Genomic DNA, 14,720 nt, shown 5'->3' with positions numbered 1-14,720 from the left:
CCAATGTGGCAGGCTTTGACCACAAATTAAAATGAGGAAGAAGCTTTGCAAGTACCTTAGTTGGCAGTTCTGGTTAAGGGAGAAGGTAAGACTTAGCAGAATTACAACATTTTGATGGACAAAATCATGGAAGAGTAAGTGTGCATTTTATATATGGTTAGACTGGCTCTCCAGTGGACCATAAAATATTTGATGAGCCACTGTTTCAGGAATGCTATTTGTTCTCTTGTTTCCTCCTTTTCACATATTCTGCTGGTCCCAAGGTCTCTAGTCTGACCCTTTATAGAATATTATGTAAATGGTGCTAACTGCTTTAAAAATTCTGATTTAGAGGGCAAACAATCATCGGTTGTATGGCTTTCAGTTTAAAGAGTGTAGGGTATGACTATAATAAATTTAAGGACATCAAATGATGTGGCTGGCTCTCAAGAGTAGTTGTTGGGTTGGAGTGCAAAGTCAATGGTTTTCCACTGGAGTGCATCTGCCCCAGATTTATGTTCTTTTCCCATGAGTCTGGAAATGTGGAAGTCTTACTAGGATGTGTTCTGTAGTGGTCACTTGTTTTTTTCTTTGTAAAAAGAACCATTAAGTCATGTGGGCAAAAGATGTTGGAATGCCATTGTTCATCATATCAGTGAAGATGCTGTCAGTCCTAGGGAGGGAGAGGGGTGGTTGTGCCAAGGGTTCTTGGCAATATTGGCAGGTCAACAGGAGGAAGGGCCGGCGTAGGAGATCTCTGTTGTAATTTAGTTAATATTGGTTTAATTAAGGGTTGATGTAAGTGACACAGATAGAAGCTCATCAGTGCTCGGGGATATGAGGTATGTGTTAAAGACCAGAAGAATAAACTTTACGGGATAACACCTTGTTTCTTTCATATACAATGAGAACAACTGTGAAAATAAATGTCTCTGATTTTGGTAAACTGCAGGGTTTAAAACTTCACTTTTACTGCAGTCCATATATATCACCATTGTCTGGCACAGCTCTGCAGCTCTCAAGCTTAGCTACAGTTGACAAAGACCAAGGTAAATTCAAAGATAATGCAAGGTTTATGGCTTAAATCTAAATCTACTAAAGCATCGACAGGCAGTCCCTATACACCTAGCTACCTAATTGACCTAATTGAATATACTGTTAGTATGGGATTACAAAACTCATAGTCATGAACCAGCAGTTGGAAAACTACTAGCTGACCATCAATTTTTTGGGGGAAATTTATTTGAAAACATTACTATTTCAGCTGAAATATCAGGTTTATTCTGGCATTGTGATGCCATGGGTAGAAGGAGATCATGACAGTAAAGACCCCAGAAAGGTATATATTTATATATATATCACATTTGTTATCTTGTATTGTAAATATAGACATTGTAAATTGCTTTGTTTTTGCCTTTGTCCTTTGGTTTCAATTACTTTTTTTTATTCCTAATCTGTGACACACTTGCCACAAATACTTTTCCTTGGCACTGACATTGAAAATTCTCAAGAATTTTAGGTTTATCTTTTAGAGATACTTAAGGAAAACGCTTTGAATTACAAGAAATCCCTAAAGAAGACTTGAAAGTTATTACAATTCTGAAAGACTTTCAACAAAAATAAAAGGACACGATACGTTTAATCTATCATCTTTCTACAAACTATCGTCCCTTTTTGTTTGTGTATATATGGCACACTTTACTAGGTGTTTTTTTTTGCCTCATGGGATATCATTTTCATTTTCCGAAAGCTTTTTGTTGCTTTAGATTAACAAAGCTTTGTGTTCTCCTGTCCACAGTTACGTTACAGAAAAAAAGTAATAAAATAAACTATGTTTAGCAGCTTTGAAATGTAGCTTCTTTGTTCTTTGACGGAAATATTTTTATTTCAACAAACAAGAAGAATTTGAAAAAAGGTTAAAATCAAAAGTTAGAAACTTCCCTAATGAAAGCATAAACATGAAAAGATGTGAAAACCCTCAAACAGGAGAACTTTGTCTTACAGAACTTTTTAAATATGCAGAAAATATATTCGAACATTTGAAGGTTTTTTTAGCGTGTGTAACCTTATGTAGTAAATCAAAAGGAGAATTTGCTGGGTTGTTCAAGAAAATAGACCAGAGATTGTCAGCATTAATAAAGTACGTACTTCTTAACAAAAACAAAGCGTTTACAGATTTCCTAAAAATTATTTGCTATTAGCTGCAAATGTTTAGTATTTTGCACCAGATCCATTTCAAATTTGCTGCATCACCCAGGTTCCCCTATGATAGTCTCTCTTCTCCAGTCTTAGAGAGCTTTAGTAAATCAGGCCCATTGTGTCCTTACTGTGCTCCTACATTATCAAGATGAATCTGTGAAGTTGCTGCATCCGTAGTCCTCAGAGAATATCTTCTAAATGTAAATTTTCATAAAGAGGGACAGCAAGGAGAAAGAACAATGTGGTATTTATTAGGGATAATTACATTATCTAAGAATTGGGCCTGATGGGTCTAAGCCTACTTATAGTATATACAGAACATGTTTACACACACATATACTGCAGGAAAAATAACATTTTTCTGTTAATACTGTACATTCTATATGCTTTCTGTCTGAGCCCACCCTAAAGAACCTAATTAAAAGCCTTTGGGGCAATCGGCTTGATTTATTAAAAGGCTGGAGAGGATACACTTTTATCAGTGAAGCTGGGTGATCCAGCAAACCTGGAATGGATCTGGTAAAGGATTCAATACATTTACTAGCAAATGACTTTGAAGAAATCCTTTCCAGGTTGGTGGATCACCCAGCTTCACTGATGAAAGTGTATCCTTTCCAGCTTTGGATAGCTTTATTAAATTAGGCCCAATATATCAACCAGGATATGTTGACAAAATGAATGTTTTGACGCAGATTATGTAGCGTAATGCCTCTAAATTGCTGGGCAAATAAGTAAATAATGGGTAAATAAGCTGTGCAGGCCAAAAGAGAGGAAAGAAGTCTTTTTATTAACATGTTTTTACAATTGCAAGTTGTGTGTAAAGGCCCAAGTGCAAATCTTTGCAATAGCATGAAATGTATTTGTGGACACATCACACATTGGACATTCATAGTTACATAGTAGGTCTGGTAAAAAAGACATCAAGTCTATCAAATGTAACGATTAGGGAAATAAACATATCCCAGATAAAAAACCCTATAGACATAGTTGGTCCAGAGGAAGGTAAAAAAAACTCTGGTACAATTTGTTTCAACAGGGGGAAAAATCCTTCCCGATTCTATGAGGTAATCGAATGTTCATATGATCAGCAGTCTCTGTTATCTTTACTTTAAAGCCTTAATACCCAGTTATATTCTGTGCCTCTAGAAATTATCCAGCTTTTTCCTAAAGCAATCTATACTATTTGCTGAAACTACTTCCTGAATGTTAGGAAATTCTCATCTGTCCGGCGACTCCGTGCTGTGCACCATCGTGGTAATAAACACTGTCTGTTCTATCCAACAATGTCAATTGCGGCAGCCAGGAGAACTGGGATACCAGCAGCCCCTGCTTCCCTTTAGATGTGCAGCCTGATGGATTTCTGGCATCCCCAGCATCCATTGTTAGGCTGTGCACGGCTGAAGGGGATTCTAGAGGCTGATCAGCACCTGACTCAGTCCTGCACTGCTATTGGCTGCTGGGACTTTATAGCCTCTCTGCTCCCAGTCACCAGTGCCTGTTGTAGCGTATAGCTGGGCTAATCTGTGCTGGAGATTTATCGTCTGATTTACTGTTGCTGACCCCGCCTGTTTCTGATCTTTTGAGTTTATGCTGTCTTGACCGACCTTTGCCTCTGACCCGGACTCTGCTTGTGTACTTCGTTTGATGGACAGATATTCTGTGTATGACCACTGCCCTGTATTCTGGACTTGGCCCTGTTGGAATCTTGGTACTGCTGTCTGTGGCCTCCTGGCTTGCTGCTAGCCCATTCCCAGACACCATTCCTTGTGCAGTAAGTCCTGGGGGCAGTCGAGTGCTGGGAGACACAACCAGTCTCTCGAGGCTTAGTGGGGGCTTACTAAAGGTGAAGACTGTGGTGTTAGATTTGGGGACTGGTGTCTAGTGGGGACTGGCACTGGGGGGCCAATTTCACATTTTCACTGACCTTACAGTAAAGTATCCCTTCCTTATCCAGGACCTAAACTTCTTTTTCTCCAGATTCAAGTAGTGCCCCCTTGTTCTTTGCAACTCAAAAATCAAAACTCCAACTTAAAAACTAAGATCATTCATATAGTGTTGCCCAACTTTTGTTGTAGCTGAACTTTACTTCTTGGAGAAGGCTTTCTGCTAGATTTTAGAGTGTTTGTGGAGATTTGTACTCATTCATCCAAAAGAGCATTTGTGAGGTTAGGTACTGATGTTGGATAAGAAGACCTGGCTCACATTTGGATTTCTAATTTTACCAAAGGTACTCAATGAGAAATAAATGCAGTGGACACTCATTAATTTATGTTAAGGCAGGTAAGAATACTTATCAATGGACATCAGCTGTCCATTTCTACAATAAAGACCTGCCTTATGCCAAATTTTAACTTTAGTTCCACTTTAAGCTTCAGGATCTGTGCATGGCAGCTATCTTTGTGCACAGGAACATAGTTATCTTGAAACAAAAAAGGGCCAAACTTTTGCTACAAGGTTGGAAGTACACAATTGCCCAAAATGTCTCTACATTGTAACAGTACCAGTATCCTTTACTGGAATCAACCACACTCAATCATTTGGAGGGTTACCCACTTATTTCTAACCATATAGTGTACTTGCTAATATAAGATTTAGGTATCTGTTATCTTAAACTTGGGTTTAACATTATTTGAAAGTTGGAATAAAATGTACAGAATTACATGTAACACGTAGTGCTATACAATACAATAACACCAAATGCAAGTGAAAAATGCGCAGTGGTCTACACTTCAGTTTCTGTGGTAACACATCCACGGTAGTAAGTAGCAAACATGTGAAAAAAGCCTTAGGGTGATTTCCTAAGAGTTTTACAATGTAAAAAGCTGCATTTAAAGTACAACTGCACTACCAATATGATCTGATGTTTACTACATATTCTGAACTAACAGCAAATTTACTTTAAAGCATATTGCAGATACATTTTTAAGATTCACAAAACATAAAAATGAGAACAGCCTGCCAGTCTTCTAATGTAAACACAACAGGTATTTCTAAACTGTTAGAAATTAACCAAAACTGACTTTTGCTGAGATGCATTAAAAGCAGGTACAGAGGTCAAGAATGGTTTATGCTTATAATGCTTGCCAAGTACATGCCAGTATTTTAATGTCTGTTGTCTGAGCACAGGTACATTTTAGAAATTTATCATTTCTCCTAATGCAAAAAGAAAAAAAACATTTGAAAATAGTTAAAAGTTAAAGATAAATGAAAACGCAAGTCTAATGTTACTAGAACAGGTACGGCAAGCCACTATATTGTATTTTTCATAGGCTGTAAGGGCAAGTACAAATTCAAAGTGTTGAAAAATGTGTTGTAAAATCAGGCCAAGTTCAGACTAGCAATTTATAGAAGTGCTTTTAGGCGTTTTTACCAGAAAACTGGATGGGCCTGATTTATTTTAAGTTAAGTTATTAGGTTCTCCAAGGCTGGAGAGGATACATTTGCATCAGTGAAGCTGGGTGATCCAGCAAACCTAGAATGGTTTTCCTAAAACTAATTTGCTATTTGTTAGCAAATGTTTTCAGTTATGGACCAGATTTTTTTCAGGTTTGCTGAATCACCCAGCTTCACTGATGAAAGTGTATTCTCTCCAGCCTTGGAGAACTTTAAAATATCAGGCCCAATGAGTCTGTCTATTGTTTATTTCACTGTGCATTTATGAATGCTCCATGTAGTATCAAGGGCAGCTTGCTGCTCTTTCTGCCTCAATTGACCTGTATTAGTACTGCTTGCAAAGCCTAGAAATGGGGGTTACAATATAAAAATAAATGTGAAATAGGGAGCCACTCCCTAGGTTTTTGCAGCCGTTTGTAAACATCTCAAAAACAAGTGTCAGCCTGTTACCACTACTGGGCGCATAGCATTTGACACTAGGCACCCATGAGTAGTACAATACCGTAAGTCTGAACTTAGCCTGCCAATTGTTTTCAGGTAGTTGTGTCAAGGTGTGTATTTTATAAGGTTTCCCAGCATCTAATAAAAATCCAATTCTCTTGGAAGTGTACAGTTCAGAGGTATTGCAGCTACCTGACTTTCAAGCTGGTATAAAAATTCTGACATGTTAGCAGAGCCTTGGCTGTGACTGAAGTGAACGCAGTACTCGGTCAGCCTCTAAGCCAATCTCTGCTCCTCCAACCATGGCTGTCAATCATTCTGTAACCTTCTGAATTTATATTGTCCATATGCAGACTTCCCATAGTTCTTGAAGCATGAAATCATCTAGCAGAATGAATCGGAATCTGCTCTCTAATACGTCCACTTAATATGGAAATATTACACAGATCACAATGACTGAGAAGAGAATTATTTTCTATACTCATTTGCACCTTACAGAAAACTATCACTAAATGACATGGTATGTTAATTAAATAACATGGTGTAAAAATGGTTATTTTAAATAGTTGTGTAAGAAGCATGACCTACATTAGATCCTATATATATGCTTTCCTGTATATGTTGAATATTGTATATGACTTTTATGATATTTTGCTGCAATTTCTAGATAGAAACGTTTGTGAGACAGCAAAGCTGCACTGATATGTAAAAAAACAAACAAACTAATAATTGTCTATAGGAATGGAGTTTGCCAAATCTGACAGGTTTAGAAAAAGTTTATTATCAGTACTAACATCAACCCTTTTTGTTTGAATAATATTCCCTGCAAGTAAGTAAAATAAAATGTTTAGGTTCGGGTGAACTTTTCTGTTTTATTATGATTAATACAATGTACTTATCAGTGCTAATGCCAACCTGTTTCCATTGTGACGGGTGCATAAAAATTATAGTGTTTAGCATGAACCTTCCTGTTTTATTATAAATGTCTGACTGCGCCTGTAGGCAAGTCAAGTGCAGACACACCAGCACTTCTGGAGCCTACAAATTGCTTTTCTATGAATAGAAATACCTCTTTCAACTTCAAAGGGTGCCTATGAATGTTACTGCAAATATTCAAATATATTAATCCATTGGTGTCTAAACTTACTTTTGTTCCAGAGTTTGACCATTCGATCTTCAGGTGATCTTCATGGCAAAAGTGAGCAATGAGCCCTGGTTTATTAAAGTTCTATTTAAGTTTTCTATGGCTGGAGAAGATAGACTATCATGGGGTGGCCCTGCAAATCTGGAATTCATTTTCTTAAAAATAATTTGCTATTAGTTGGTAAATATTTTAAGTCTAGGACAAGATCTGCTCAAGGTTTGCTGGATCACTCAGTTTCCCCCATGATTTCCTGCAAGTTGTCTCCTATTTATTTCCTGCCAGTTGAATAATGATCTTTGTCTTATAATAAATATCAATATAACTTCTCCACTTCATTAACAAGCATTGCTTTTTGTACTTCATTTCTACATCTGTAATACATCACAATGGCAACTTCACTGTAGAAATTCTGAATTTGCTGAAAACTATCCATTGCAGGAGCTCACTCAAGAGTTCCACCTTTATCTAGCACTCATCCATGTAGGAGTCCCCGTTCCAGGTTCTCTCACCTGGTGGGGCACATAACATACAGGGGCTCACATAATAGAGATGTCTTATCAAGAACAACTCAAACAATAGGAGACAGGGAACAAGGGGGAAAGGTGTCCAAACAGGAAGCTTACTCTCTGGAAGGCAATGAACCATGCACTCAGGAGTCCTTGGACCTCTTTCCTCTTCTTCCCAGACCTAGGGACAGACATAATCCTGATTCTAATCTGCCCCATATATATTGGTCAAAATAGTTTTCAAGTCAAGCTAAATAACCCATGAGAAAGATCTGAATTCTGTATAATGTGGGCATCTGTCCCAACACTGGATTTTCCCATGGGCTTACATAGTTATATTGTATGTCAGGTTGAGAAAAGACAAGTCCATCAAGTTTAACCACTAGAAGATTCTCTCTCACTCACCTCTTACCCATATTTTAAAGGTTTCCGGAGGTTAATTCAGGTCCTAAGCCCAAGTTGGACTGGGACTTAGCCCAAGTGATTTACAATCTTTCAGATCCATAGCCATTACTCCCCTGTGGATCCCCCCTAACCCAGTGATTGAGTAGAAGAATAATACCTTTCATTAATGATTGGACTCCTGCTCAAGTATAACATGGAACCTAACCCAGCCATATTGAGGGTAACCACGTACTTAGCTAGGAGAACAAGACTTAAGGTTAAACCCAACATTGACATTATACATGCACCAAAGCTTCTAGATTCTAGAGGGTTCTAGAGTTTGACACTCCTAGCCCTTTAAATGTGTGTGTATCCTATTTTCATTGCAGATATAACAGGGACTTAGTCCTCATTTTAGGTTGGTGGGCACATCTTACAAACCATTCCTTATTTCATGTTGTAGTTAGTTTTACATCCCAAGACACAGCTGTATAGTATAGATAGGGTATAATATTATAAAACTAATTACTTCAAACTGCATCAACTGATTCAGACAAGTTGGCCATTATGACTCCTTTGAAAACCATGGCTTCCATGGGGCTGGGGTTTTAGATGTCCAAGTGGTACAAACAAGCAGATTATGGTGCACTGGGCATAAAGGAACTACCACCTTCTCTACTTAAAGTGAACCAACAGTAAAATGCAATGTCTACCTACTGTATCTAAAACCCTTTATCCCAAGTGCTTGAGTTAATTTCCCACCAACTGCATTAGGTTTCTGTTTTCTCACCTATAGTCCAACAACAAGATTGCTAACCGGATGATAATTCATTGGATTCCCCCCAAATCTTGCTCCAGATTGGCACTGGTGGTTATAGATTATCAGTATGAGGAACTAATGTGAACATCTATATGAACTCAGTAAATCTTTGAAGAATATGTGAGCCCTTTATAAATAAATGCATTAAATCAGTTTTCTGCTTCTGTTTCATAAAATATGCAAAAATCTGTTTTTTTTTTAAAATAGCGTGAGTCAATTATAGTTGGATATCATTAGGAACTCAGTTTTGTGGTTTTAATTTTTAATAAGCATTGCAGATTACATATGTTTTTCTTGTCTAATGTTGTTTTTCATTCACACATCGGGTTGAATTACCAGTTTGTTATTTACTTAGGCTGTAAGCACAGATCCCTCTTTCATCCCCAGCAGCAGCTTAAGCCAGTCTTGTTAAGTGTCCTCAGTTTCCATGGTTTTGCAATGCCATGTAGTGCAGACAATCCCAATATGATAAGGTAAGAGGAAAAATACCCGGAGATTCATTAAAAGCACTGAAATAGAACGTATTAATTCAGCTCCAATTTACAAGTCTGATGCTTTCTGCATTTACTTTACAATTGTGTGCTGCAAAAATTAATTAAATGGCACTTGTGGAAAGGTGAGACCAATGACAAGAGAGTTTTTGATGGTTAGCATTAGGAACACTGTCAGAAGCCTCCTGAATTTAGCTACAAGGGATTTTAACAAAGTTAGTTTACATGTAAATTGAATGCACTCTCTAACTCTAGCATAGTGGCAACGCTTTGTCATTAGTATTAGCTGATCGCTGGAATTTCGATGTTTCGGCTGATCGCTGGAATTTCGTTGTTATTAATTCACAAAATTAGATGTATTGCATACTTCCTTAAGTTACTTTATAATAACAACTACACTTTATGAGGTTGACCTTTATAAAGGTATATAGGCTGTTCACTTAGCAAAGTGAATTTTTGACTTCAGTTACCCAATCATGTGCAAGAAAAAATCCTGTTTTGTAGATTTACTTACTCGTGATTAGGTATTCTTTGCTAGGCCAATAGCATTACATTCACTAAGCTAAGTGAATTATCCCTAGTAAGCGATAATTCAGTTTGGTAAGTGAACACCCTTTTTTTTTTTTTTAGTAAATCCACTTGAATGTCTTTTTCGTAGGCTTTGTTCCCTTAGACTAAAGGGGATCTGCTGGACTATGAAGTAGGACTGCAACCTTCAAGATTTGTAGAATAGTAACACAAAGAAATTCTTAATACAGGGATTGATTTCCAAAACTTTTTCACTCCTCAGCAAATACTAAACTATGAATGGTTGGGTAGGTTCTAGATAAAAGCTTGGTAAAAATGTGCAACCAGCATTGCTTGCTTATTGATCCATTGGTCACTATGAAAAAACAATGGAAGGTCGATTTAAACATGAATTCAGATACCTTTATGGTGCGTTAAAACAAATTATTTTGTCATACATTTCCTAAAAAATACTTAACTTTCCGTATTTCTTTATCATATGCTCAGTTTGATTATCGCCCATGTTTGTGACAATCTTTTTTGAAATTAACTTTCAATAACTGGCCACTTCATGGGAAATGTGGCCTATAAAGTAGCCTATATAATTCAATTTCATGTTAACGCAAATATCTAATATAGAGACATTCTCAAGACAACCTGCTGAAAGTAATTTAGGTGACTTGGAACAGGGCAGGGTTGTTGGTGGCAGGCAGGTTGGTCTAAGTATTTGAGAAACTGCTGATCTGCTGAGATTTTCATGCACAACCTCCTCTATATACATATACACACTGTCTACTTTATTAAGTACACCTTTCTAGTATTTATTAAGTACACCTTTATTAAGTACACCTTTCTAGTATTTATTTAGTACTTTATTAAGTACACCTTTATTAACTACACCTTTGTAGAAACCACCCCTGCCATATAGCATAGCCAGCATGATGTTGCTAATACAGCTTTTTAATTATTTTTGCTTGCTTACATGACTTTAAAACATAATTATTACACTGAAACCCCCCTTGTGGCTCTTTTCCATCTCTAAGCTGCTAAAATGCTTTCTCTTCCAGCCCACAGAGTCTGATATTAGATCATCCCATCAACTAAATGCAATACATTATATTCTGTCTAGCTTACATTTTGTATCTGTTCATTCTCTGTCTGATATCTGCTATGCAGGGAATACTGGGGAATTATAAAGAAAGATTTATCCTCTCACTTTTATTAGTCCAATATCTGATGTGTAAGAAATTGTATATGTAATAGTTGTATTGTTATAATAAAGGAACAGATATATCCTCTCACTCTCAAACTGATTCTCTGATGTGAAGGATATTGTAAGTAGATAATATATAAAGACATAGTTAGCCTCTCACATTGGCCCTGATTTATTAAAGCTCTCCAAGACTGGATAAGATAGACTATCATTGAAAAACCAGAGTGGTGCAGCAAACCTGGAGTGAATTTCTTAAAAATAATTTGCTATTATTTAGCAAATGCTTTCAATCTGGGACAAGATCTGTTTTAGGTTTGCTGGATCACCCAGGTTCACCTATGATAGTCTTCTCCAGTCTAAAACAGCTTTAATAAACCAGGTATACTAATTTTTGGTTTGATATCTGCTCTGCTGCAAATTATGGGAAAAACACAGATTTTTCTTTTCATTCTCATTTTGTATCTGCCATAGAGGGGAATTGTGGGTAGATAAATGAAAGAAAGATTTATTCTCCTATTCTATATTTACTGTGAAGGTAATTGTTGGAATACAATGTAAAAATAGATCTCAGGCAATTCTATGGTCATAATACAAAATAAAAAAAAGGTAATTAACAATTAACATATAACTGTTATTTTTTATTTGCCTGATGTAGACTTTTCTCGTTCAAAAGAAGATCAAGTGTATACTGCAATAGAGTATACATGGAAATAAAAACTCATGTTTAATTAGACAGAAATAATGAAAACAGCTCCATTGTGCACAGCTGACATCAAATAAAAAAAGAAGTCAGTATATCTGAAAAAGGAATAAGTTAAGCCTTGGAGACAATAGCTATTTTCATTTATTTCATACGTAAACTATTCTGTTCCTCTAACAAAATTGTCTTGCCAAGTGATCTCTGATTTTTCATCTCAGAATACATTAGATACACGTGTCCAAAATAAAATTAAGAAAATGTATTTCCCTTTTTCATGCATAAAAACTTTGGTAGGAAATATGGACATGGTTCTTTTTTTATCTAAAATCAGTCAGTAATGATGAAAAAAGAAGATGGAACGCAACATGGAAACAGAACACAAAATGTACTGTGTACTTTAACCAGAACATTTTGTTTTGCAGCTATGTTGTGAGCTGTCTGTTGTTTTTCTCTTTATTGATTGGCACTGGATATGTCTCCATATTTTCTGTTTCCTCTTATTTTATTCAGTTGAGGCTTGAAAGCTTCCATCTTTCGGTGTACCTTGAACAATGAACTGTCCAGTCTGTGTGCAAACCACTAATGCTTTTACATTCTAATGCCTAATACCCAAGGTCAACTTTCAGCTTTAGCCCTCAAAGTGCATACAGCATGATTATTCATTGTGCTCTCACACTTACAAATCCACTTTTAGTGCTTCCATGAACAATTCTTTCATTTTTTATTTAAGAAGACGAGGTTCCATCATGCTCCAGTATAAATGTCTGGATAAAGTGCGAAAAACAATCACATTTTTAGACCTTTCCTTGTAAAAAGTGACACATTTTTGCCTAGAAGTCTGGTATTATTGTTTTAGGTTCCAGTGGCTAGGTTTCTCCATGATAACGTTGGATTTCTAGCAACAATAGATCTCTTGCTGGAAATTTTTTTATATGAAATAGACAAATATATCTATTGGATGTTAGATTGTGAGCCCTTGGAGGGGCAGTTAGTGACATGACTATGAACTTTGTAAAACTGCAGGTCAGCACTTTATAAATACAAGGTAATAATTATAATTATATAATAATAATCACATCATCAAGCTTTATAAAAATAAAAAAGTGGTTGATACAGTTATCACTACCTAAAACACATACATTTTTAAGGGAATGATAAGGTGCAGGTGTGGCTGGATGCTTTTGATGCTTTTATTTGGAACTCATGTGTACCTGTGCATTTTGTGACATGACATTGTATTTCAGATAACAGAATAAAGGCCTACAAGTTATTGGTTAAAGTTTTGAGTGTAGGTTGTAGATCTGAGAAAGCTGGTATTCCAAAATATTCTGCCATCGTTCCACCTATGGGTTTCCCCTACCCAACCTAAATTATAGTTAGTGTTGGAAGTTTCATAAATACACTCCACATGTAAACTCTCCAGTCTACCAAAAACTGTCCTGCTTATAGTGTGTGGAGTAGCAGTGAATGTGTCAAGGCCACTGTAAAAATACTTTATTACAGATAATTTATTACAGAATTTTGTAGGAAATTAAGTAGGCTAGCCTTAATATTATTGGTATTATTATTAGCATGTTATACGATCTGTTAGCCCCTAATCGACCTTATAATTTTATTATAACACATTTGTGACATCCCTTCAAAGAAGGTTTTTTTGTCATTGGGTCATTATCATTGGGAGAGTTTAGACCCCCTCAACACATTCTCAGATGTCTAGTCTGCTTCTTCAGAATAAAAATATGTGGAGGTTCATTCTAGAATATGTGGAGGCACATTTTATCTGTCATTTATTATTCCACAGACAGATATTTATTTCAGACCAAGACAAATGTACTTCAAAAGGGAAAGAAGCTTAGATGCTTATATAAGAAAAGAAGAATATAATATCCAAAAAATAGGTGTCTTTGTGCAGTTGAAGAATAAGAATTGGTATCAATCTCTAACTTGGCTGAAAGTCAGATTGTAACAGATTTGTTATATTTTTACCTGAAAATGTATTTATTCCAACATATGATATATAAAAATATGGTATAACACAATTTGTATTGATCTATCAATAAAATTGTTGACCTTTTTTAAAAAGACAAAAGCATATCATAACCTTTCTAAAATATTGATAAAAAACTTTTAGCTAGTGACCATGATCACTTAAATGTAATCACAGGAATTATTGATAATAAGTTTTGGGTTTATAATTAAATCCTGAAATAAATATTAATATTTCTTTGTTTACTCTTGATAAATAAATGTGTAGAGATCTTGCTATATGCAGTGAATACAGTTAAAGTGTTCAATGTATTTGTGGCCTGCAAAGAGTGGTTAGGCTGAATTAGCAAAAGGGTTCTGGATCCTTCAAATCTGGAGTCTAAGGCTCTGAATTAAAAAAGTTCTCCAAGGCTGGAGAGGATACACTTTCTGCAGTGAAGCTGGGTGATCCAGCAATCCTGGAATAGATTTCCTAAAATAAATTTGTTAGCAAATATTTTCAATCCTGCACCACATCCATTACAGGTTTGCTGGATCACCCAGCTTCACTGATGAAAGTGTATCCTCTACAGCATTGGAGAGCCTTATTAAACCAGGTCCTAAGAAAGTGTTGCTTCTGCCTATTGTTGAGCAGTCTGTGTTGTGTTGTGTTGAGCATTAACTTGCTATAAATATCTATCAGTCAGGCCAGCCACAGAAAGCGTGTCCTAGCTGTGTGAACTAAGAGCTTGTCAATATTTAGTAGAACTATTCCTGATTGTTCTTAGTTTCCTTGAGAAATATGGGGGTGAATGCAAATATACAAATATGGAGGTGAATGTTGGGTTTTGTATTATTTTGCACTTAGGTCTAAGTAGTTGTGTGTTTAGTGGTCCCCCATTCTGGAAGGCTTCTGCAAAATCCTGGCCTACTAAATGAAAGGAAGTACTTTAGTGAAGAAGCACCTGTTGCTGTTAC

This window comes from Pyxicephalus adspersus, chromosome 7, assembly GCF_032062135.1.
Source record: "Pyxicephalus adspersus chromosome 7, UCB_Pads_2.0, whole genome shotgun sequence".
NCBI classification, from domain to species: domain Eukaryota; kingdom Metazoa; phylum Chordata; class Amphibia; order Anura; family Pyxicephalidae; genus Pyxicephalus; species Pyxicephalus adspersus.
This window is presented reverse-complemented; position numbering follows the sequence as displayed.